Source organism: Peromyscus eremicus, chromosome 1 (genome assembly GCF_949786415.1).
Source record: "Peromyscus eremicus chromosome 1, PerEre_H2_v1, whole genome shotgun sequence".
NCBI classification, from domain to species: domain Eukaryota; kingdom Metazoa; phylum Chordata; class Mammalia; order Rodentia; family Cricetidae; genus Peromyscus; species Peromyscus eremicus.
Genome location: NC_081416.1, coordinates 22,023,528 through 22,044,825, shown reverse-complemented (window position 1 = coordinate 22,044,825; position 21,298 = coordinate 22,023,528). Strand labels below are relative to the sequence as shown.

The window sequence follows — 21,298 nt, the reverse complement described above, 5'->3', positions numbered from 1 at the left end:
GTCCCACTCCATTCAGGTCTCTATAGAAAATGAGTCACTCTTTCTCCCCTCCCCTCCTTCCCTCCTTTTCTCTCCCCAATTCTCTAACCTGGCTTTATTTTTTTCATAGCACATTAGCTGAAATTACATTTTCTACTTGGCTTATCTGTTTGCTCCATTCACAACTGCGTACAAAGTGAGCACCCATCAGGTTCCAGGATTCTAAGGAGTGGGGATGCAGCAGCAAGTGAGACAAGCAGAGATCTCAGCCCTCTTGAAGTTCATGTTCTTATCTGTCGTCCTTGCTCAAGCCTGAGCTCCAAAGAGGAGAAGACACACAGTCCACCTTGTGAACAGCGAATCACCAGTGCCCAGGACAATGTCCTGACATGGAGTAGGAATAAACACACATCTGCTGGCTGGACAGAACAGCCATCGGATTCCCTGGAGACTCCACTATAAACTCTTCTTTCTATCAGGCGAAATTTAAGATGGGACCCAGAATACCCAACATATCCCCTGGGAGCAGTCTAAAAACCAGCCACTAGCCCTAGGCCCGGTTGTCCTGACAGACTGCCAACGGTAGCCCCCAGCAATCTCCTCCAGTGGCTGTGTCATTAGGATTTATCTGACTGGGTCACAAAATGACTCAACCCATTTGATGGACGCTGACCAGACAGCAACATTAAACAGGTCAGATTTTTCTCTACAAAGTGGCCATATTCAAACGTATAGGTCACACAGCTTCCCTGACTCCTGTAGTCCTTGTCCTCCGGAGTTCACAGGACACCTTCAATGTGCACTGGCTATCACCGTGCAACCATTCCTATTTCAGCACTGAGCACAAGGTTGCTAAGGGTGCGTTTCCACTTCCTGCAGCTGCTATGGAGGCAGGACATTTGCCTGCTGCGATGAACAAGTTTCTCCTAGAGAACATTTGAAGAACATGAAATAATTTGACCACAGATAAACATGAAGGTAATTGTTAAATGCAATCCATTCACCTTAGGGAAAACAAAACAAAAAACAAAAAAACAAAACAACAACAAAAAAAAACCAGAGCTATGCAAAAGAAAAATTAGTTGTCTCCAGTTGGGTCTTGCTGGGTATACAAACCACACTCAAGAGCATGCCCAGTGGTAGATGGACAACACAAAGTGAACTCAATGGTATTTTTGGAAGTTTTCTTTGTCTCCCTAATTCTTTCTTTAATTTTTTTTTGGGGGGGTTGTTTGTTTTTTGGGGGGTTTTTTTGTTTGTTTTTTGTTTTTTTAAGCCTTACAGATCTTTTGATTGTATATTACAGTTTCTGACTTTGAGTCTTCACAGGCTTTCTGTGTGTGCTAATGCATATGTCTCTGCATCTGTATGTCTTTCTTGTGCTTTTTTCTTTGGCTCTTTTTTGTTTGTTCCTATTCTAGCTTGATTTTGTTGTTGTTGTTGTTTTAGCTTATGATTTTTTAAATGCCTTACTGTTTTCTAATGGGGGGGGTGAAGCCTGGAAGAAGTTGGAGGAGGGAAAACTATAATCAGGATATATTGTATGAAAAAATATTTTCAATTAAAACGGGAAAGAAAAAAAACATAAAAAAAAAAGAAAATATAGCCAGGCGTGGTGGCACAAGCCTTTAATCCCAGCACTCGGGTGACAGAGGCAGGCAGATCTCTGAGTTCGAGGCCAGCCTGGTCTACAGAGCAAGTTCCAGGACAGTCAGGGCCGCTATTACACAGAAAACCCCTGTCTTGAAAAACCAAAAAAGGAAAGAAAATATATAATGAAAATAAAACAGAGGTAGAGTGGTAGTAACAAATTTAAAAAGAAAAGAAAATGCAAATATCTTAAAGAACCACCCTAGAGGTATCAGAAAACAAGTATTTAAACCCTGCATTACCAACCTGTCCACATGTGAGGGCAATGTCTAGTTATCTCACCTTAATGTGCTAGTTCACTCGGACACGACAGCTTTAGAGCCCTGTCTCTCAGGTTTAGCAAGTGAAGGTAGATATAAGCATCACAAGGCAAAGGCAGGAAGGCCCCATCCAGCCCTGGGCTGCAGTGATCTGGGTACAGCAGCTATTTCTTTCAACATCTGGGATGCTTGAAAAAGCTACTTAAAGTAATAAAGTGTGTGTGAGAGAAGAGTCTCAATGTATCTCAGAACACCACAGTATTACACTATATCTGTCCAACACCTCAATCTCTTTCAAGTGTGTTCACAAACATTATCTCCTTCAGTCTTCAAAGCAAGAAACTCTGCAGTGTGAACAAGACAGGACATACTTTGCTGTTTGGAACGCCAGAAACCACACAATTATTCCAGATTCCTGTAAAAGCGGCAGGACCTAGATATGCCTAAACTCAGCTGTGGCGGTTTAAATGAGAATATCCCGCATAGGCCCCAGGGTTTGACTACTTGGTCCCCAGCTGGTGGCATTGTGTGAACAGGTTTAAGAAGTATGACCTTGCTACAGGACGCATGTCATTGTGGGCAGACTTTGAAGTTTCAAAGCCACATGCCATTCCCAGTTCACTCTCTCCCTTTCCTGCTACTTATGGTTGGAGATGGGAGTTTTCAGCTGTTCCTGCTACCATGTCTGCCACCTGCTGCCTCAATCCTCTGCCATGCTGTACTCTTTTTCTTCTTGAATTATAAGCCCCAATAATCCCTCCCTTCTAGAAGTTGCTCTGGTCATGTGTTTTATCACAGCAATCAAAAAGTAACTAACAAGAGATAAACATCATTATGTGCAAATCACAGTGCACGGTCAATATGTCTCTTCACTGCAACAGGAGAAAAAAACAAAAACACTTATTCACCAGTGGTTTATGGTAGTGGGAAGACACATTGGTCCTGGAGCTCTGGACAGAGAGAGGCTTGCAGATTCTTCCACTGGATGCCAATTCCTGAAATGACACAAAAAACACCATGAGCAAACCACAAACACACTGGCCTTACCCCAGGAGGCTCATCTCAACCCAACTCATCTCAACAGGCACCCCACTCAGACCCAAAGCCCCCATGCTTCTCATCCAGCCTAAATCTCTGGCTCAGCCCCATTTCCCATATAGACCAATAATCTTCAGTTCACACACGGAAATGGCTCCCACAACAGTGACAGGATCTCGGACACAAGAATGCTCCAGAGATCACCTGCAACGGGGTCACAAACTGAAAGCAAAGGGTCGTTTAACCTGCAGAGGCACAACACTACCTCTGCTTCGTATGTCCTGGAACTCCCTGAAGTTAAAACTCAGAAATGTCACATGAAAGCTCAGACCTCTTAGGCCTACAAGGCGGCTCAGCAGACAAAAGTTCTTGTCACACTATCCTGAGAAACTAAGTCCGATCCCCAGAACTCACAGTGGAAGGAGAGAACTCACTCAAAAGTTGTTCTCTGACTTCCACATGTGTACACGCAGACACACACACACACACACACACACACACACACACACACACACCCCAAATTAAGATGATGACGACGACGAGGACGACTATGACGAACCTCACACTTTCAGCTTCTCTTTAAAAGCCAAACAGATCAGAAGATCTGTAAACACTCCTGACATTCCGGTCAGACAGTGACGAACGATTTGGTAGCAAACAGCAGTCACCCTTCACAAGCAGGCTTGCTTGCTCTGAATACCAACGCTAGCATTCTGTATTTTCTCTGCTTTCATTCCCGACCACCCTCGTTTGCCTCTGCGTTTGAAGAGAACCTGGATCAATTCCCAGCACCCACATGATCATTTAAAACCATCTGTAACTCAAGTTCCAAGGGTTCTGAGGCTCTCATCTGGGCTCAAGGTGCACTGCATGCATGTGGTACACATACATACATGCAGGCAAACACTTATAAACATAAAAGTTTAAAGAGAAAACCCAAGGGCTGGGGATGTAGAGCACTTGCCTGGCTTGTGTGGGGCCTTGGGTTCTAGCTCCAGCAGTTTCACAAAACAAAACAAAAAAGGAGAAAACTATATACACGCTTATGTACAAAGACACCAGCACTGTAACACATTAGCAGTGTTCAGCTTAAGATGGTGGGAGTTATTTATATCATTCTCTTAAAGAATTTATTGATTTGCTCACTGAGCTATATTACATACCACACAGCATGAGGTACTAAGAGATACAAAGTCAGCACAGCCCTTAAGTTGTTCTGAGAAAACGGCGGTCTGGACACTCTAAACGGGCATGCTCAGGTGATACAGGGGCACTGAAGAGAAGCACCTAGCGCAGAAGCAGAGACTTCTTCCTAGCACTAACAGAGGACTGAGCAAAACCCAAAGCCTGGGTGGGAGAGGGGCAGAAAAGGGAAGGTGCGGATCCCACCCCAGGGGACAATGTAGGCAAAAGAGGGACATTTGAACAGCCATCTACTTCAGCTTTGTCCGGGTCTCTTATTACCTTGTAGATCTTAAACACCACCACCACCACCACCACCACACACACCCACACACACCCACACACACACTCACACACACACACACACACACACACACACAGAAAAACAATAAAAAACCTAACCCTTGCCTTACATAATGTAACTCAATATCTGTAAGGACTTGACACACAGCACTGCATGTGCGTTCTCATCTGTACATCTCACCAAATGTCCACATCAAGAATACCACCAACTCAGCCCTGGTCCCTGGCAATGCCCATTCATGTCAAGGGACAACTAGTATTTCTCAGAGTCTGGAAGGCCTCAGAAACACCATGGCAGAAACCTTGGGCTTTGGGGGAGGTTTCTAAGAAGGAGAATAAATATGAGTTTTTCTTCACATCAGTTATAAGATTGAGAAACCTATCCCCACCCCAAGGCTCCAAATATCCAGAAACTACTGGCCTTAAGCAGAAATGTTCACAAGAGAAAAAAAAAAAATCTCAGAATACCTGTCCATCCAAATCTCCATGTGGAGCTTTCCCATTTGTCAGAAAGCGATGAGTACCCGCCTGGGCTGAGGCACCAAGAGCAGTTCCAACACCAGCCTTGGCACTGGGGAGATGGACTTAGTTAGCAAAACAACTGCTGCACAGCTCTGATGACCGGAGTTCGGATCCCCAGAACCCATTTGTAAAAAGCCCAGCCTGGCAGCCAGCTTCTATGATCCCAGCACTAGAGGAAGTGGGGTGGAGGAGGAGGAGACAGAAAGATTCCCTGGAATTCACTTGCCAGGGAGACTATCCGAATTGGTGAGCTCCAGGTTCAGTGGGAGATTCTGAATCAAAAAGTAAGGGGGAGAGTGACTGAAGAGGACAGCTAATGCTGACCTCTGGCCGGCTTCCACATGTAAGCACACAGAGATACACACACACACACACACACACACACACACACACGGGGTGGGAGCAGGCATGGGGAGGGGTGTAAAGAGTTAAGAATGAAGGCCAAATGTGAGGTGAAGGCTTAGGTTGGGGTGGGAACAGGTGCAGTTAGGAGCAGTATGAGGACACAAGGCACTGTCCCCCTAAATGGTGGACAGAACTTCACTAGAACCACAAAGGTTTGGCAGGTTCTTGTATCTGGCTGAAAATGAAAATCACCTGGAGAACTAAAAAGACTATAATAAAAATAATCTTATTTTTGGTTTGGCAGTACAAAACCCTCCCACAGGCGATTCTGGCATGAACCTGGGGATGGGTGTACTTTACCAGGAGCGCAGAAGCTCCAGAACAGTCTTTTCAAGGTCATTAATTCAGCATCCTCCAGGAAAGCACCGAGAGTTCTGCTTGGAGATTTACTCATTCTCAGTATGTCCACCTAATGTCTATGCCATCATGATACCCACTGCTTAACCCCATTAAGTAGGTGGCAGAATGCCAGCACCAAGAATGGCCACCGGGTAAGTGAGGCAGGCCTCCCTCTCCTTAGCGGCATTCGCCCAGTCTGCGTGTTTCCAGATGAAACTCGGGCTGCCTAGTCTCAGCAGCAGACCTGCATCTCTGCATACCATGCAGCTGCCCCTTCCAGCAAGACAAAGGATCTGCACCTCTCCAGCCATCAAATGGCCTTCGAGGAACACATTCAGGACATAAGCATTCTGACCAGGTCCCTCCTGCCCATCAAAGGGCAAGCAGTGCAGATGAGTGCAATGTGGTGGACATCTGCCAAGCCAACGGAGCACTTCTCATTGCAGATTTCCACTTTGTGGTCATGTAATGGCCTGAGCCATCCCTAGCCAAAAACGGCAAAGTAAATGCATGTGCCACAAAGATGACAGATTGGAGCAAGCTGCTTCCTGAATGGACCCACCTGAAGAGATCTCTCCCTGACGTCACCAGGTGCTAGCAGGTGACCTTCAGAAAGCCAGCATCGGAGAAATCCACAGCTGGCAAAGGTCAACCTTCTGGAACAAGAGGCCAAGCCACGAGCCTCCCTAACCTCCAACAAAACAAGGAGACACTCCCAGAATCCCAAGAAATCCACAGCTAGCAAAGGTCAACCTTCTTGAACAAGAGGTCAAGCAACAAGCCTCACTATTCTCCAACAAAACAAGGAGACACTCCCAGAACCCCACTTCAACCTAAGTAGCCTCCACTTGGGTAAGAAATCAAGTTTAGAACGGTATGGGGTGGCGGGGAGTTTAGGGAAAGCAGAAGGGCTTTCCCGCTTCTGGCAGTCCTCAATTTTAAATTATTCGTTCATTTTCCTGCAATTCTAACATACCCTGGCCTAATACAAGACACTTCTCTAGTCCAGTGCTTCAAAAGACACAGCAGTTTTTGGTTCCAGGCCCTGTCAGACACGTTAGGGCCTCACTTCCCTCATCTGTATCCTCTTCTCCTCTACTCTATCCCAAGACCACAGTACCAGCTGCCGTCAAGCCATTTCTGATATCCTCATTCCTAACAAACGTCAGCCCACCAGCCAACCCATTCCGGCCTACAGGAGCTCTCATGCCCAGTGTCCTCAGAAGCCTATGCACATCTCCTTCACAGCACAGATTACTTCTATTTTTCCAAAGCATTTTCCCCAGTCCCTAGATGGCAAGGATCTGTATCACTCTGCTTTGCCTTCTTATTGGTGCTGTTTGCTGTTTTCAAGTTTCAAGTTTGACTGCAGGTTACATATCCCAATACAGTACCTCAAAACTCGGGTTTCTGTCAAAATATACCCCAAACTTCATGCCACCCAGCCAGACTTGGCTGTTCTCTCTTTCTTCTTAATACATGGTCCCAAGTTGCTTCCCAGGCTCATGGCAGACTTCTCTCTTCTAGCAGCAACAAATCCAGAGTCCAAGAGAGAAAATGTGCAACCAGCTTGAGGCCAACCAACTTGGGAAGGACACAAATCTGAGTACTTCACCCTCCTGGTTGGTTTTCATATCACACTACATTGGTTATTCTAGTTAAGATCACTGTATACCAGGCAGTGGTGGCGCACACCTTTGACCCCAGCACTTGGGAGGAAGAGGCAGGCAGATCTCTGCGAGTTGAAGGCCAGCCTGGGCTACAAAGCAAGTTCCAGGACAGCCAGGTCTGTTACACAGAGAAATCCTGTCTCAGAAACCAAAATAAATAAAATAAAATAAAACAAAAAAAGATCACTTTACAACTTGCAAAATTAACCCCCTTTGAACCTTGAAAGGATCAAAGGGGCAATCGCCAGTGCCAACACCCTAAGGGACTGAACTCCACTGAAGCTTTCACAGGCTCCACACTAGTGTGGCTCTCTCCGCTCTGATCCCAGTGCCAGCCCATCCTCTTCCTCTTCCTGCAACCACAGGCAGAGGAAATGGGTCTTCGGGAGCTTTTTTTAAGCTCTCCCACCTACTCCACAAATATGGTAGGAGGAAGAATGAATGCTTCCAAGTTCTCTGAATGACACAACACTCAAAGTACAACAGAATTAGCTGGAAACTAGCAAAAAATAATTTTAGCTTCCCTTTTAAAAAAAAATTATAAAAGCACGCCTACTTTAAATGATTCAGAGTGACTCTGTGCTGTATCTTCTACTTGAATATGCATTTGTTTCCCCCAAGCTGATGGTTCCTGCCCCCCCCCACCCCGTCTCCCCCGCTCCCCATCCTAAGAGTGTGTGTAGGTCCAGGCTTCCACAGATACCTATTCTGTCTGACTTGGGGCCCTTGAGAACATCTCAGCAAAGCCAAGCACACACTATAAACGGTCAGAGGCTGCCCCCTCAACACATAGTTATGCTATTTGCATTTACTATTTCTACTGCATTAAAAATAAAACAAATAACAAAAAACTCTTGCCAAGGATGGGGCATTCTCAGATTGAGAGCTCAGAAGAAACATTGACTCTTGACCAAGGCCAGTTCTAACTCCGGAACCTTACTCTCACCAGCAAAGGCTCCTTTCCTAGTAGGCCCGACCATATCATATTTATCCACTATTATATTTATCCCCTTCAAAGGAGCAGAGATCCTATCTGACATGTTCATTTCTATAGCCTCAGCACTACAACAGTCCCTGGCACATTATGTGCGCTCAATATGAGGCAGACGAGCAAGCAAGTGGGCGGAAGAGGGCTGAGGGCTCTCTGAAGATGCTCCATGGCATGACTCATCACGGTCTCTGGCATGAGTCTCCCAATGCCTCTAGCTGTGATTCTTCAATTCTGTCCCTACTTAGATACTGGCTTCAGTGTATACCTCTTCTGTATACCCTAACTGTTCAGACTGGAGTTCCCACGGAGACTCAATTATCAAATTAGTCTTTTCCTACTCTGCCTCCATTCAGTCATACACCATTTGAGAACTTCAGATGTCCACTGCAGTAGCTGACCTGGCTCAAACTCATGCCTGGAACCACACCTTCATAACCCACAATACCCTCTATCACCACCAATGAACGTATAGAGTGGTACTGTGGACCCCATTCTTGAATTCCAAGCCTCCTTCTGCCAGCACATTGCCCGTTAGCTTCCTTCCAACCCTCTAGCTTCCTCCACATGGACTGGGCCCAGTGTCCTTCCCCACTATCATACTACTTATGTCAACATCCAAAATTCATCTTTCATATGTCTGTTTTCCTAATCGGGTGTCCCTTCATGGTCAGCACCCAAGTTAACAGATCCTTGTTGCTCTGAGACTGGCACACAGTAGGTGACCCAAACCACACACTGTTTCCTGCTTTACAACTCCCATATCCATAGTGACTCCTTGAAAAACTTCAACACAGCCGGGCAGTGATGGCACATGCATTTAATCCCAGCACTCGGGAGGCAGAGCCAGGAGGATCTCTTGTGAGTTCGAGGCCAGCCTGGGCTACAGAGTGAGTTCCAGGACAGGCACCAAAACAACAAAGAGAAACCCTGTCTCAAAAAAACAAAACAAAACAACAACAACAAAAGAACCTCAACACAATTAACAAAAGTGCCCTATTGCTAAGCATACTTGTTCAAGTCTCCCTAAAAGAAGTCACAGCACAATCATCACACTGAACACAGAATGAGGAGAGGCAGAGGGCTGTGGCACAAAGGGGTGAGCACTGGCAGCCTTGCCTCCTCCATACAGTCATAGAAACATCATTTTCCCTCTCCGGTCTCAGATCCCTTCCTTGGTAAGATGAAAACATCCAGCCAGAAACAAAAAAATGCATACATTACATGATTCCATTTACAGAAACTGTTCAGAGTAGGCAAGGGCATAGAGACACAAAGTAGATTACTGGATGCCAGAGGATGGGGGAGAGGGGAATGGAGGTGAATGCTGATGGGCAAGGGGCTTCTTTAGGGAGTGCTGGAAAAAAAAATGTGGCAATGATTGCACAACCTGACAAATATGCTAGAATATGCTAAACTGCCTACTTGGAAACGGTTATATAGTGAATTTTATGGAGCATGAATTTTTATCTGACTAAAAAAGAAAAAAACAGCTAGACTAGAATAAAGGTTGAAAATTAGAGACTCATCAGGCCTAGGGCATGTTCTGTGGACCTCAAGTGGGTTTTCAGTTTATTTGGACAAACAACTTAAAAGTCAAACGCGTGCGTGTATGTGTGCGCGTGCGCATGCGCACGTGCGTGCGTGTACACTTTCCGAGTAGACTCTAACATAGTCCCATCAAGGTAATTTGGCACTCACTATGCAGTCCATGCTACATTTGAAATCTTCATCCCACCACCACCACCACCACACTTCTAACATCCATGTGCTGGGATTACAGGCATATGCTACTACTTTAATTGTGGCTGTTATTACACAAATGGTGCACATAATAAAACTGCAAGGGGGTAAAACACACACACACACAAATGGGCACAAATAAACCCCTGTGAAAAGGCGTCTATAACAAAATCTATATAACAATGTGTATACATTGTAGCAATGTCAGCTTCCTGTACTGGACACTGCACTATAGCTATCCAAAATGTTACCACTTGAAGAAGTGGCACTTTGCCACTTCCTATCAGTCTATAATTTTTTTTTTAATTATTAAGCCAACGATTTTATAATTTCACAGGGTGGCTTCTCCTTAAACATAGCAAGATGTGGTAATGCTGAGCCTCAAGGGGCACAGATGTATGGAGCTGGGTAGTAGCCATTTCTAGGTAGTCCAAGCATTTACAGTCATCTGTCCAACACCAAGGCCCCGTGTTGATAGCTGTTTATCATGGATGCATGCGCTGGTTTTCTCTTAAAGAGAACTATTTCTCTATCAACAGGAAAAAGAAAGACCAAGAGTGTCTTATGTCCATCCTCACCCGCAAAAGAAGGCAACCACAACATTTTTGTGAAAACAAAGAATATTCTACCCATTTTTTATCTTAGTCTTCCTCCCAAGTTACCTGCCTGGCGTCTGAGGTGTTTGAGATCTCAAACCCTTGGGCTGTGACTCTGTAGGACCAACTTTCTTAGATTATGGACACATTTTTAAACAAAGCACCAAAGAACACAGCTTAAGTACATAGTATCCGTTCTCCCTAAATACACCGGTTTCTTGGCCTTGCCTTTCCTGGCAGGCTCCTCTGCCATTAATATGTGATCACAACTAGGTAAATAAGAAACTGCAGCTGTGTTTAGCAGGGGAGGGAAAGGATCCTTGGGGTGCACATTCCCTTCCTACCACACCACCATTCCACACCACCATTCCACGCAAAGACAGTGTGTGGAATTCAAGAATCCTTGGAAAGAGGGTAGGGCACAGTCACAGAGAAGCCAAGTAAACTGCCCAGTGAATGTCAAAGGTACAGCCAGGCCCAATTAGGCTGCATAGGAGAGCACTTGGGGCTCCAGCCTGATGGAGAAATTTCAGTATCCCCTTCAGGTGACAGACACGCAGACTGCCTGGGTGAGGTGTTTGCAAATCAGTCATCTGGAAAACTGTGACCCACTGCCACCTGTGTAGGCAGATAAGACACATCTCTCTAATCAAGAGATGCTAGAGCCATACTGTCGTTTAGAGAAACTGCTAGTCCACATGGCTGCAGAGGTAAAACATGGCTGGTATGAGTTGAGGCAGGCCTAGCTAATAAATACACTGGACAATGAAGGCTCAACATTAAAAAGAATATGAAATATATCTCACTGATTTTTTTTGTTTTATTTATTTTGTTTTTGTTTTTGTTTTTTTGTTTTTCAAGACAAGGTTTCTCTGTGTAGCTCTGGCTGTCCTGGAATTCATTCTGTAGACCAGGCTGGCCTCAAACTCAAGAGATCTACCTGCCTCTGCCTCCCAAGTGCTAGGATTAAAGGTGTGCGCCACCACCACCCAGGATTCACTGATATTTTCATATCGCTTACTCATTGAAGTAATTTTTTTAGATACATGGTTAATGAAACCACGCCAAAATGAATTTTTCTACTTTGTAAATATAACTACCACAAACTCATATATTACTTACGTTGCATCATATTTCATTTGCACTGTCAGGCTTGGGAGAAACTCATTCTAGTGTTGAGATCATAGCCATAATAGAAAAGAAGAGAACATCAGCCAACATCCACCAACTACGTGATTATTTTTATTTGTTTGTTTATTTGTTTTTTGGGACAGAGTTTCTTTATGTAGCCTTGGCTGTCCTGAGACTAGCTCTGTAGACCAGGCTGGCCTGGAACTAGCTCTGTAAACCATGCTAGCCTCAAACTCACAGAGATACACCTGCCTCTGCCTAGTGCTGGGATTAAAGGTATGAAACCATCATCTCTCAGCCCCAACTATGTGATTCTAAGCAAGGTATCCACCTCTCAGGTAGTTAACTTTCTCCTTAAGTGGGTGTGATATAACATCCTGTACCCTGGGCTTGGGTTTGAGGTAAAGCAAGTCAGAGAAGGTAACTGAAAGCACTAACTGTGTACCTTCTCACACATCCATCCTTCTTTCTTTCCTGCTTTCTTAAGGAGACAAAATGTGCTCTCTTAGCCATCACCCAGTTCTGCACAGCAGCAGCCGATCATCCAGTGGTTCTCCATCAACAAGGTACACAGGTGTCTTGTGTCTGCACCACACACAAGCAGATCCGAGCATCTTGATACTTTGATCTAGGAGTCACTCACTGCTAAGGAATTGGGACCAGTGCTACTAGGAGTGCCTTGGGTTTCTCTGGCCAACAATCAGGCAGGCCGGTCTGAACAAGGGAAGTATGGCCTGTGCAGAGGGAAGGAACTGTTCACAAGCCTTTCTGTAGCAGAAGACTGTTTGTCAGGATCTTTTAAACCTAGGCAGGAAATAACTATCTGTTCTGGATATTGTTTCAAATGTAAGAAAGGAGCTGGTACTTCCTGTCTTCACACAAGTCCTCACTGTGATCAAACAGTATGGACACAAGGCTGAGTGTATTGCAAAGTAGCAGAGTGTTTACCTCTTGTGTGCAAATCCCTGGGTCCAATCACCAGCACTGCAAAAATACATGCATATATTCTTCATATATATGTAATATATATACTACAGACAATGTCATGGCACCTAATGGCTTGGCAAGCAGGCTGATAATACTGTGTTGTGTGGATCTCCACCAGCAACATACCAGAAGGCTCAGGGTACATGTTCTTTCTGCCCTTGCCTGTGACCCAGTGGCACCAAGCCTTGACAGAGCTCCATGAAGGCCATTCTTCTGCAAAAGTGCTGTTCCTGCTGTCCCTGGAGCCAATGCAAAGGGCTCCACCCACAGACCTGCAAATCCCAGCAGCATGCAGACTCTAGGCCTTTAGCCTCTCAGAGAAGAATCATCATGAAACATGAATGTTGGACAAGCAACATGCACAGATCGATTGGACCCCAGGAGGCTGGCTGCTAGAAGAAAGCACTCTTTTTTTAATCTAAACCAAATGTCCCTGCTCCTTCTCTTTCCCTAAAAACACCCCCACCTCAAACCAGTACAAAAGAACAATCTCTTTTGAGAAACAAGAATTAAAGTATCCTTCCCGAAGAATATTTTTGTGACTAAAATGTGGCCTAGAAACTCAAATTTTTCTTCCTTAAAGCAAGTTTCTTTTCTATTGATTGTAAGCAAACACTCTGAATGAATCAGGATACTCCTTCAACTAAGCATCAAACTGCTTTGAAGATAGGGTATAAAGTAAATAAACGACTAAATATGAAAATGACATTTCTGTGCTTTGTTTCTGTTTTGTTTTTGAGCCAGTCTTGTGTACCTTAGGCTGGCATCCAACTCCTTATGTAGCCAAGGATAGCCCTGGATTTCTGATCTTCCTCTCTCCAGCTACCTGATGACTAGAGTAAGTGGTGTATACCACCAAACCCAGTTTATGACATACTTGGGATGGAGCCCATCTCGTCATGAACACTAGGCAGACACTCTACCCTCAGCCTTGTTACTGTGCTTTAGATTCAGGAGAGTGGCCTGCGGCTCTTCAAGGTGGCAGTAACACAAGCTGACTCCAGCATGTCAGCACCAGGACCTCATGCAGAGCATTTCCAAAACCCACTACTCCACTGTCAGCCTCTGCCTTCCAGAGTGGGCATGGTGGAGAAACCCAGAGACAACCAGGCTTCTGTGTAGCAGAGTCTAAACTCTTGATGCACAGGAAGATATCGTTAGAGTCCTTCATGCATCTCTACCTTCTGTTGGCCTGTACTCCTCCAAGAACTCTCCTCTGCTCTTCACCCACCCCCACCCAGCCTCTCCTCCAGACCCTTCTCTCCCTCCTCCTTCCTTCGGCTTCTGTTTGTTCCTCTCTCACACAAGTACTGAGCCTTTTCAGAAACAAGTACAGCCATTCCTTAACCCATATTCACTTGCAATTCACCCTCTCCACCCCCGGGTCCTCCAATTTCAGCCTCTACTCATCGCTCTGACTCTATATGAAGAAGCCCAGAAACAGCTAACCAAGAGAAAGTTGTCCTTAGAAGGCAGAGTAACTAGGAAAGCTGAGTAATAGGCAATGGAATTCTCCTCAGCAGAGAGAAGTCCATGAACATTCACAGAGGTACGGCACGAGGAAAAGTGAGCTACAGCCTAGGCATGTTAAACATCACTACTCGGACCAGCTCGGGTCCAAGTTCAAGAAAGACGCTCTTTGTATCCAGAAGAGATCTCTGCTGGAGAGAGACCCTGAGAGCAGTCACTAATCAACCATGGTACTTTGGCTTCCAACAGCTTCCTGCTTGGCTGTTTCCACCACCCTACTAAATGGGAGAAAGCGGTATATGGAGAGAGGTCATTCTGGGTCTCAGTCTACAGCAGAGATCTACCCTCGTGTTTGAGAAGTTGGCAATGATCACAGCACGAAGATCCGTGAGCCGCACACCAATCAGAACTTTGGAGATGGGTCTACTTACAAAAGTCCCGCCGTTAAATGCACTGAGACGGTGCAGCAGGCAGTTAGAGGAGGAAGGAGCAACTGTGTACTGACTCAGCCTCTGCTGTCAAGGAAGAAGCAGAGGGGATGAGAGCCATATAAGGTAAAAGTGATTCCCTGCTGCATCTGCTGGTGAAGGGAGTTAAGGAAAGAGATAAAGCCATGGCGCTGGAGAAAAGTGACAATCTGTGCTCTGGTCCTGCTATGGATTGGCTGTGGAGCCTTGGGCAAGCGCCTGCATCCCTGGGCCTGTTTCTATTTCTCCAAAATGGGAGGGCTGATACGGGTATTTGAGTTCTTCTGCAGCATGATATTTCGTAATACTATAACGTTGAGAACACTTGCTGTAGGAATTACGGACAGGTAGGGAGAAGAGAAGACAGGAAAAGGAATATGAAATATGACAAAACCTGTTATTACTGACAATGATTATAGCTCTAAGAAAATATCCACTGTGGCTTCAAACCAAAGGCCAAGCACAGTCAGTGAACACGTCAATTCCTGGGCCCTTAATCTTTAATGGAACTACAGGCACACTATAGTTTTGCTTATGGGCCACACCGAGGGCAGATTAAAGGGCAGTGACTTCCACTCACTTACAAGGCCAGAGCCCATCCTCCTTGACTTATGAAAGAACAGGCTGGCTCAGCCTTAGTCCACAGTGCCAGACTCCCCATGAAATGTGGAGTGCCAATTAGGTCATTGTGTAGGATCCCTGGGGGACAGGGACACTTAGAACCTCACATACAAACTCACCTAACTGTCCTAAGAGGACAGGAAAGGAATCTGATAAGAGAAACCAAAAGCCACCTTTCTTCCCGCCACTGCCCTGACACGCAGGTTGGTCACCAGCCCTGGGGGCCGAGATAGATTTCTATCTTTCAGTCATGCAGGCAGTGACTCTGGAACCACAGTGCTAAAACTGAGACTGAACCATATGCAAAGACACTTGTCCATGGGAAAATCTTCTACCATCTCACTGACTCAGTTTCCTTATCCAGAGAAGTGGGAAAACAGTTAAGACCTACAATTCGTGGAATTATGAAGGAGACTGAAAGGGATAATACACACAACAGTGCTTAGGATAATGTACATCACAGAAAGGCTGTTATTTTTAGGAAAAGAGACCAAAGTTTTCATCTGATACTGAAAGTGCATGATGCAATAAAAAGTATGACCTGCTGCTATTCAGTATCCTGTCCCTGGCATGGATCTAGGACCATCCTTCAGGAAGGAAGTACTTCCCCACATCTCCATACCTATCCAGGAGACAGGAATTAAGACTCTCTGCACTCCCTGAGTCTGCAGGACAAAAGAGGAAGCATTCTGATGAACTGCACCGAAACAGAGCAGGCTCATTGCTGTGGGTGGGAAATGCCTCCCTGCACCACTTCAGGTCCCAGTCCCATAGAAGAACACGACAAAGGAGGAATCCAAACACAACTTCAGTTCCCGTACACACAGTTCCCACCTAGTCTGGCAGAGTGCGAGAGAAGAGCTCCTGGCACACTGGTGTCCAGTCACCTTATCTGCTGGGGACCTGTGACAACTCAGCAGAGTACCGGAAGACAGACAGGAAGGTGAAACGATGCACTGGGATGTTTAGGTGATCCACAGCTGAGGTCCTGTTCTGACTACAGGGGGAAAGGATTAAAAGTGCAGAAGCGGTAAGAGGTGGGAAGCAATTTAAATCTCAGCTCTGCTGCTTTCAAACCTCGAGACCTTGAACAGATCATTCCATGTTGGAGCCTCAACTTTCCTATCAATAAAACTGAGGTGAAGAAATGAACTGTCCCTGCCTCCCAGAGAAGTTGTAAGGATCACATGAGATCATCTGTACTGACACCGAACACAGTATCTGACACATGGAAAGGGCTCACTTGATGAATGCCAGCTAACAGTACAGTGAGGCTGACTATAAGGACGATGAAGAACGAGGTAGACAAAGGTTAGCATGACCAAAAGACTGTTACTGGGTTTTTGGTCGTTAGACATTATTGCATTAAAAATAAAATAAAATAAAATAATAAAGGCAGGTTTATGGAAGAAGCAGCAGCATAAAGGAATATAGAGACCCAGGTTTCAAAACTGCTTTCACTGCAGAGCCTTCAACTTGGGTCCTTGACCTAGAAAGTTCCTCCGAGGTAGCAATGAGGATAGAGGACACATGAGTGTCTAACAGAAAGCCCAACTCAAATATCATATATCTGCCCCCAGCTAAAACAACATCAACTCCACTAAATCGAGTGAGGTAACTCTAACATGCAGTAATATCTACCTTCGACCAGCAAAGGGAGATGTATTACTAATAAATTCTGTTCAAAGCAAAGGGTATTTTGGAGTAAATAGGCGTGAAGTAACAACAAAAGGACATCTCTGATGACAGAAAGCTGGGGACACAGTTCCCATGGCAGCCCTGGCTCCCCATGTCCCTCTTTCCATCTGTCATCCCTCCCATATTCTCCACCTTGCTGCCCCTTTGAGAGACTGAAAATGGACTCCAAAGCACTCCTGATTTCTCAAAACAAAACAATTTTCTTCCAATATAAAAGCAATGTGTGTTCATCACAGAAAGCCAGAAAAACAATGGAAGCCTCAGGATAAATGCACAGATCCACCCATCCACACTAACATGTTAACTGATTGCTGCCCCTGCCCCTCCAGCCCCGGCCTTAAGGCAATTCATTTTTATTGAAAGACAACGTCACACTGTGTTTCCTAAGATGGCAAGCATTTCTGAAGAGTCGATAAAAGCAGTAAAAGTTGGGAACAGTCTAAGACCGGCTGGTGCACGGAGACAATGCAAGTGTCTACTCACTCCCCAGCATGAATGCATGCACACGTGGGTCAGGTATTGCCTCTCAGACCCTTGGAAGCCCTCGGGTTTATACATGACGGGCACTCCTTATTTAAGAAGTTTAACTCTGAGCATCAAGAAAAGAACCCCACCCACTAAAACAATGCTCTTTCAGTATCAAAGTGTCTACCATTTCAAAGGAGCATTTTTGAAAATATTTTTTAAAATCTAAAACCTCTCCTGTGTACATTGGCACAAAGCTGGGTCAGTTCCTGGTCCGTTCCAAGACAGAATTTCAAAAGCTACCTTAATTATTCCTAATGTCACTGATACCGTCCTATCAGACTCCCGTAAATCAAAATCACAGTGAGGAAGAAAAATAAAACTAAACCTTTCTGCAACACACTGGTTGCTTAGAAAACAGGAACTTTGGGCAATTCCATTTGGGGCTATCTCATAAAACCATTTCTGACACAGTTTATGCCACAGGGAAAAACAATTTGCTCACCATTTCAATGAACTGTGCCTTTAGAGAGTTTTCCAGGGGTTCCAAGTACTAAGCTAAATCCTAGGGCAAGCAGGAGAGCATGAAACAGCTATCTATCAGGCTTTATGTTTTTATTTGTTTATGGATAGGCTCTAGAATTCAGCTAAGGCTAACCCCAAACTCAGAATTCAAGATACTTCTGCCTCAACTTCCTAAGTGCTAATACAGGGCTATGCCACCACACAGGCTCAGCTTACCTTTAACACTACTCAGACACATACAAGGATACCTATTCCTACTATTTACAAAATTTGGTCCCCAATGCCAGCCTCATAGTTAATAAGGGAGTAGACCACTGGCACTTAGAGAGAAAGATCGGGTTACTCCAGGGTCAAAGTGAGCCCCTATCATCCTACAAGCCTTTTCTGAACCATTACCTTTTCCCTTCATCCCAAAGCCAAAAACTTCCTTACATCAAACATGGCCTCTTCCTCCTAGAAGATTTCAATTACTAAAATGCACATATCATTACCCATCAATTTCAGACTGTCATTTTAAGGCTATCATTGTATGATCTGTATTTAATACTTTACTTTTAAAGGTTTATTTTCAATTATGTGTGTGAATATGTGTATGTGAGTGCAGGTGCCCTCGGAAGCCAGAGGTGGCAGATTCCCTGGAGCTGGAGTTACAAGCGGTTGTGAGCCGCAGATGTGGGTGCTGGGGACTGATCTAAGGTCCTCTGCAAGAGCCATGAGCGCTAACTGAGCCCTCTCTCTAGTCCCCTTTTCAAATTTTTCTTCTAAAAAGATTTAAAATTAAACACCTACATAGATGGTCACACACAGGGAGATCTGTGAAAATAAAGAGAGATACAAAGAAATGAAAGAGAACCTAAGCCAAACAGTTGGCGGCCCAGACTATTATATATCACTACTTGATACTTTTGTAGAATAAAGGCAGAATGTGGTACTTTTCAACAATGAAATGAAGCTCTGGGAGACAGTTTCCTTAAAATAGGCTAATGCAATGCTCTGGACTAATGGGACATGAGATCCTGTAAGTTCAAATCAGACTAGTGAGGTACACAAGACCGAAGGTTTGACTGACTTATCTAGGTCACACGAGTCCTCTGACGTTTCTTGGTACATTGTAACGCCCATGACATCTCCAGCATGCCTGCCGTTCACCTTATATCACTTCTGCCAGAACACGAAGAACAGTTTCTTAACTAGGAGGATGTTTTTATCCTTCCTAGGTGGATGAAAGTCCCAGAGGAGGATATCCGTTTAGCAGGAAAAAAACTCCCCAAGCAGGGCCATCTTCCAAGACTGAGCTCCTAAGCAGCCAGAGGTGTTGAAAGCAGAGCTATCCCGACTGCACAGCTTCCCAGTGTCCTTACAACTCTAAGATTCCTAGTCTTCAAGTATTTTACAGTGGAAACCACAGGGCATTGCCCCTGTTAGCTTCTCTCATGCCTCAAGAATGAAAAAGATGGTAAGATCACTGACATAAGCCCCAGTGAAGTCTTCTCCAGAACCCAGAAGGGCCATAAATAGACAAGCGAAGGACAGGCAATAGGAGCCACTCAGGAGCCTGGAGGAAACAGGATAAGCCTGGAGGAATGGCCTCTGGAAATGGACAAAGAATTCAGAGATGGCTGGGGGTGGCCCTGGAAACAAAGTGAAACTGTGGATGCTCAGAAACAGCTCGCACGCTCTACCCTGAAGCCTGGACTGTGGGCAGCCTTGTGGCAAAGGTGGCAGCCGTATTAGGACCCCATGCGGATTCTAGCTGGGTCCCCCAAACCTGGCACCTTCCTACAGCTTACAAATCCTGGACACTGCCAGCCAAATACAAACAGAGGCTAGCATTTTGAGAGTATCCTGTAGTTGAGAGCTCAGGGAAGGCACCTTCTCGCCTCCCTAGGCTAACTGGAGTCCAGCAAGCACTTCACTGGGGTGGTGTATTTCTTCTGCCTCTATCTACAACAGTGATAAACTGGGATGTGTTCATAATAATCTGGTCTAAAAAACAACTCCCCCAAGGTCCCCTGACTTCCATCCTAATTCTGACCAGCTCTTGCCTCTCTCCGGTTGACATACTGGTAACGACACATGGTCCGATTCAAACCTGCAACTTAGAATTTTGGAGCAGACTCTAAAATTTTGACTAACAAAATCCCAAGAGGCCAAAGGCTGTGCATGTTCCACATAAGGAACCCTTGTCCCCTCAGAACAGACGTGACACTCATGACTTTCACAAAAGCAAGACAGAGTTTTTCTTCCTCCAAAAACAAAAGGGGGTGGTGTACAGGGAGGAAGAGAAGGAAAGACGCCAAACCCCTCAGGCTCCACAGTGGGAGTCAACAAAATGTCCCCAGAGTAGAAAGGCATCAAAGTTATTTTTAAATGCAGAAATAAAAGTACAAAATAGATATACTTAGGGAATCAAGGTGTTAGAGGGGAGGAGGCAAGGCACCATGGCACTGTAAAAGGATTTCATTCCTAAAACTATGTGCATGTATAACTCTGAGAAAAACTGTGGAGAGCAGGGTGAGTGTGTGACCTTGTAGAGGCCAGCGGAAGGTCTCTGCTCTACACTCTCTTATTTCCTTAAACAGGGTTTTTTTTGTTGTTGAACTTGGGGTTAGGCTGCTGACCAGTCACCCCAGCACTCCTCTTGTCTTTACCCACCATATGCTAGGGTTACTACATGATGAGTTACAGGCTCATGCACATAGCCATATCCAGCACTTTTTGTGGGTGCCAGCATCTGAACTTGGGTCCTTGTACAGCAAGTGTTCTTACCCACTGAACCATCATCCCTCCAGCTCCAGGAAAAACTTTAGAAAAGAGAGAAGAAAAGGGGATGAGCTAAGACACCACAAAGGCAGATGCTTTCTAACTCCAGCCATTGAAAAGTAACACATTAGGTAAATGATATTTAAGCACTGTTTTACTCTATTTTTTCATCAAGAGCATTATATTTTAACTATCCTCCTGACTAAAGTAATATTTTTGTATTGTTTGGAAAAATTAGAAAGTAATCTCCCTCCATGAGAGAAAGATGGGGGACACTACCACATAACGCAGAGGGGTTTCCACTTTTACATGTACATCCATGTGTGGAAACACACAATACTCTTAAGCTCTTTGTCCCAAAACAGTAAGACATTTGTGTGTGTGTGTGTGTGTGTGTGTGTGTGTGTGTGTGTGTGATGAAAGGGGATATTTATTTGGCAGCACATTAAATAAACTGAGCCTTTGCTTCTTATACCATCAGTCAATACCAAGCATT

At 45.0% G+C, this 21,298-nt stretch overlaps 1 protein-coding gene across 1 annotated transcript in view; it reads right to left on the bottom strand.

Moving 5' to 3' along the window:
• The window catches only part of Sorbs1 (sorbin and SH3 domain containing 1), a 229,348-nt gene that overhangs the window by 161,882 nt on the left and 46,168 nt on the right, over positions 1–21,298 (bottom strand). The window contains exon 2 of the mRNA XM_059258360.1: positions 2,798–2,884. The gene's annotated coding sequence lies outside the window, so the exon portion shown is untranslated. The remainder of the gene's footprint in view (positions 1–2,797; positions 2,885–21,298) is intronic.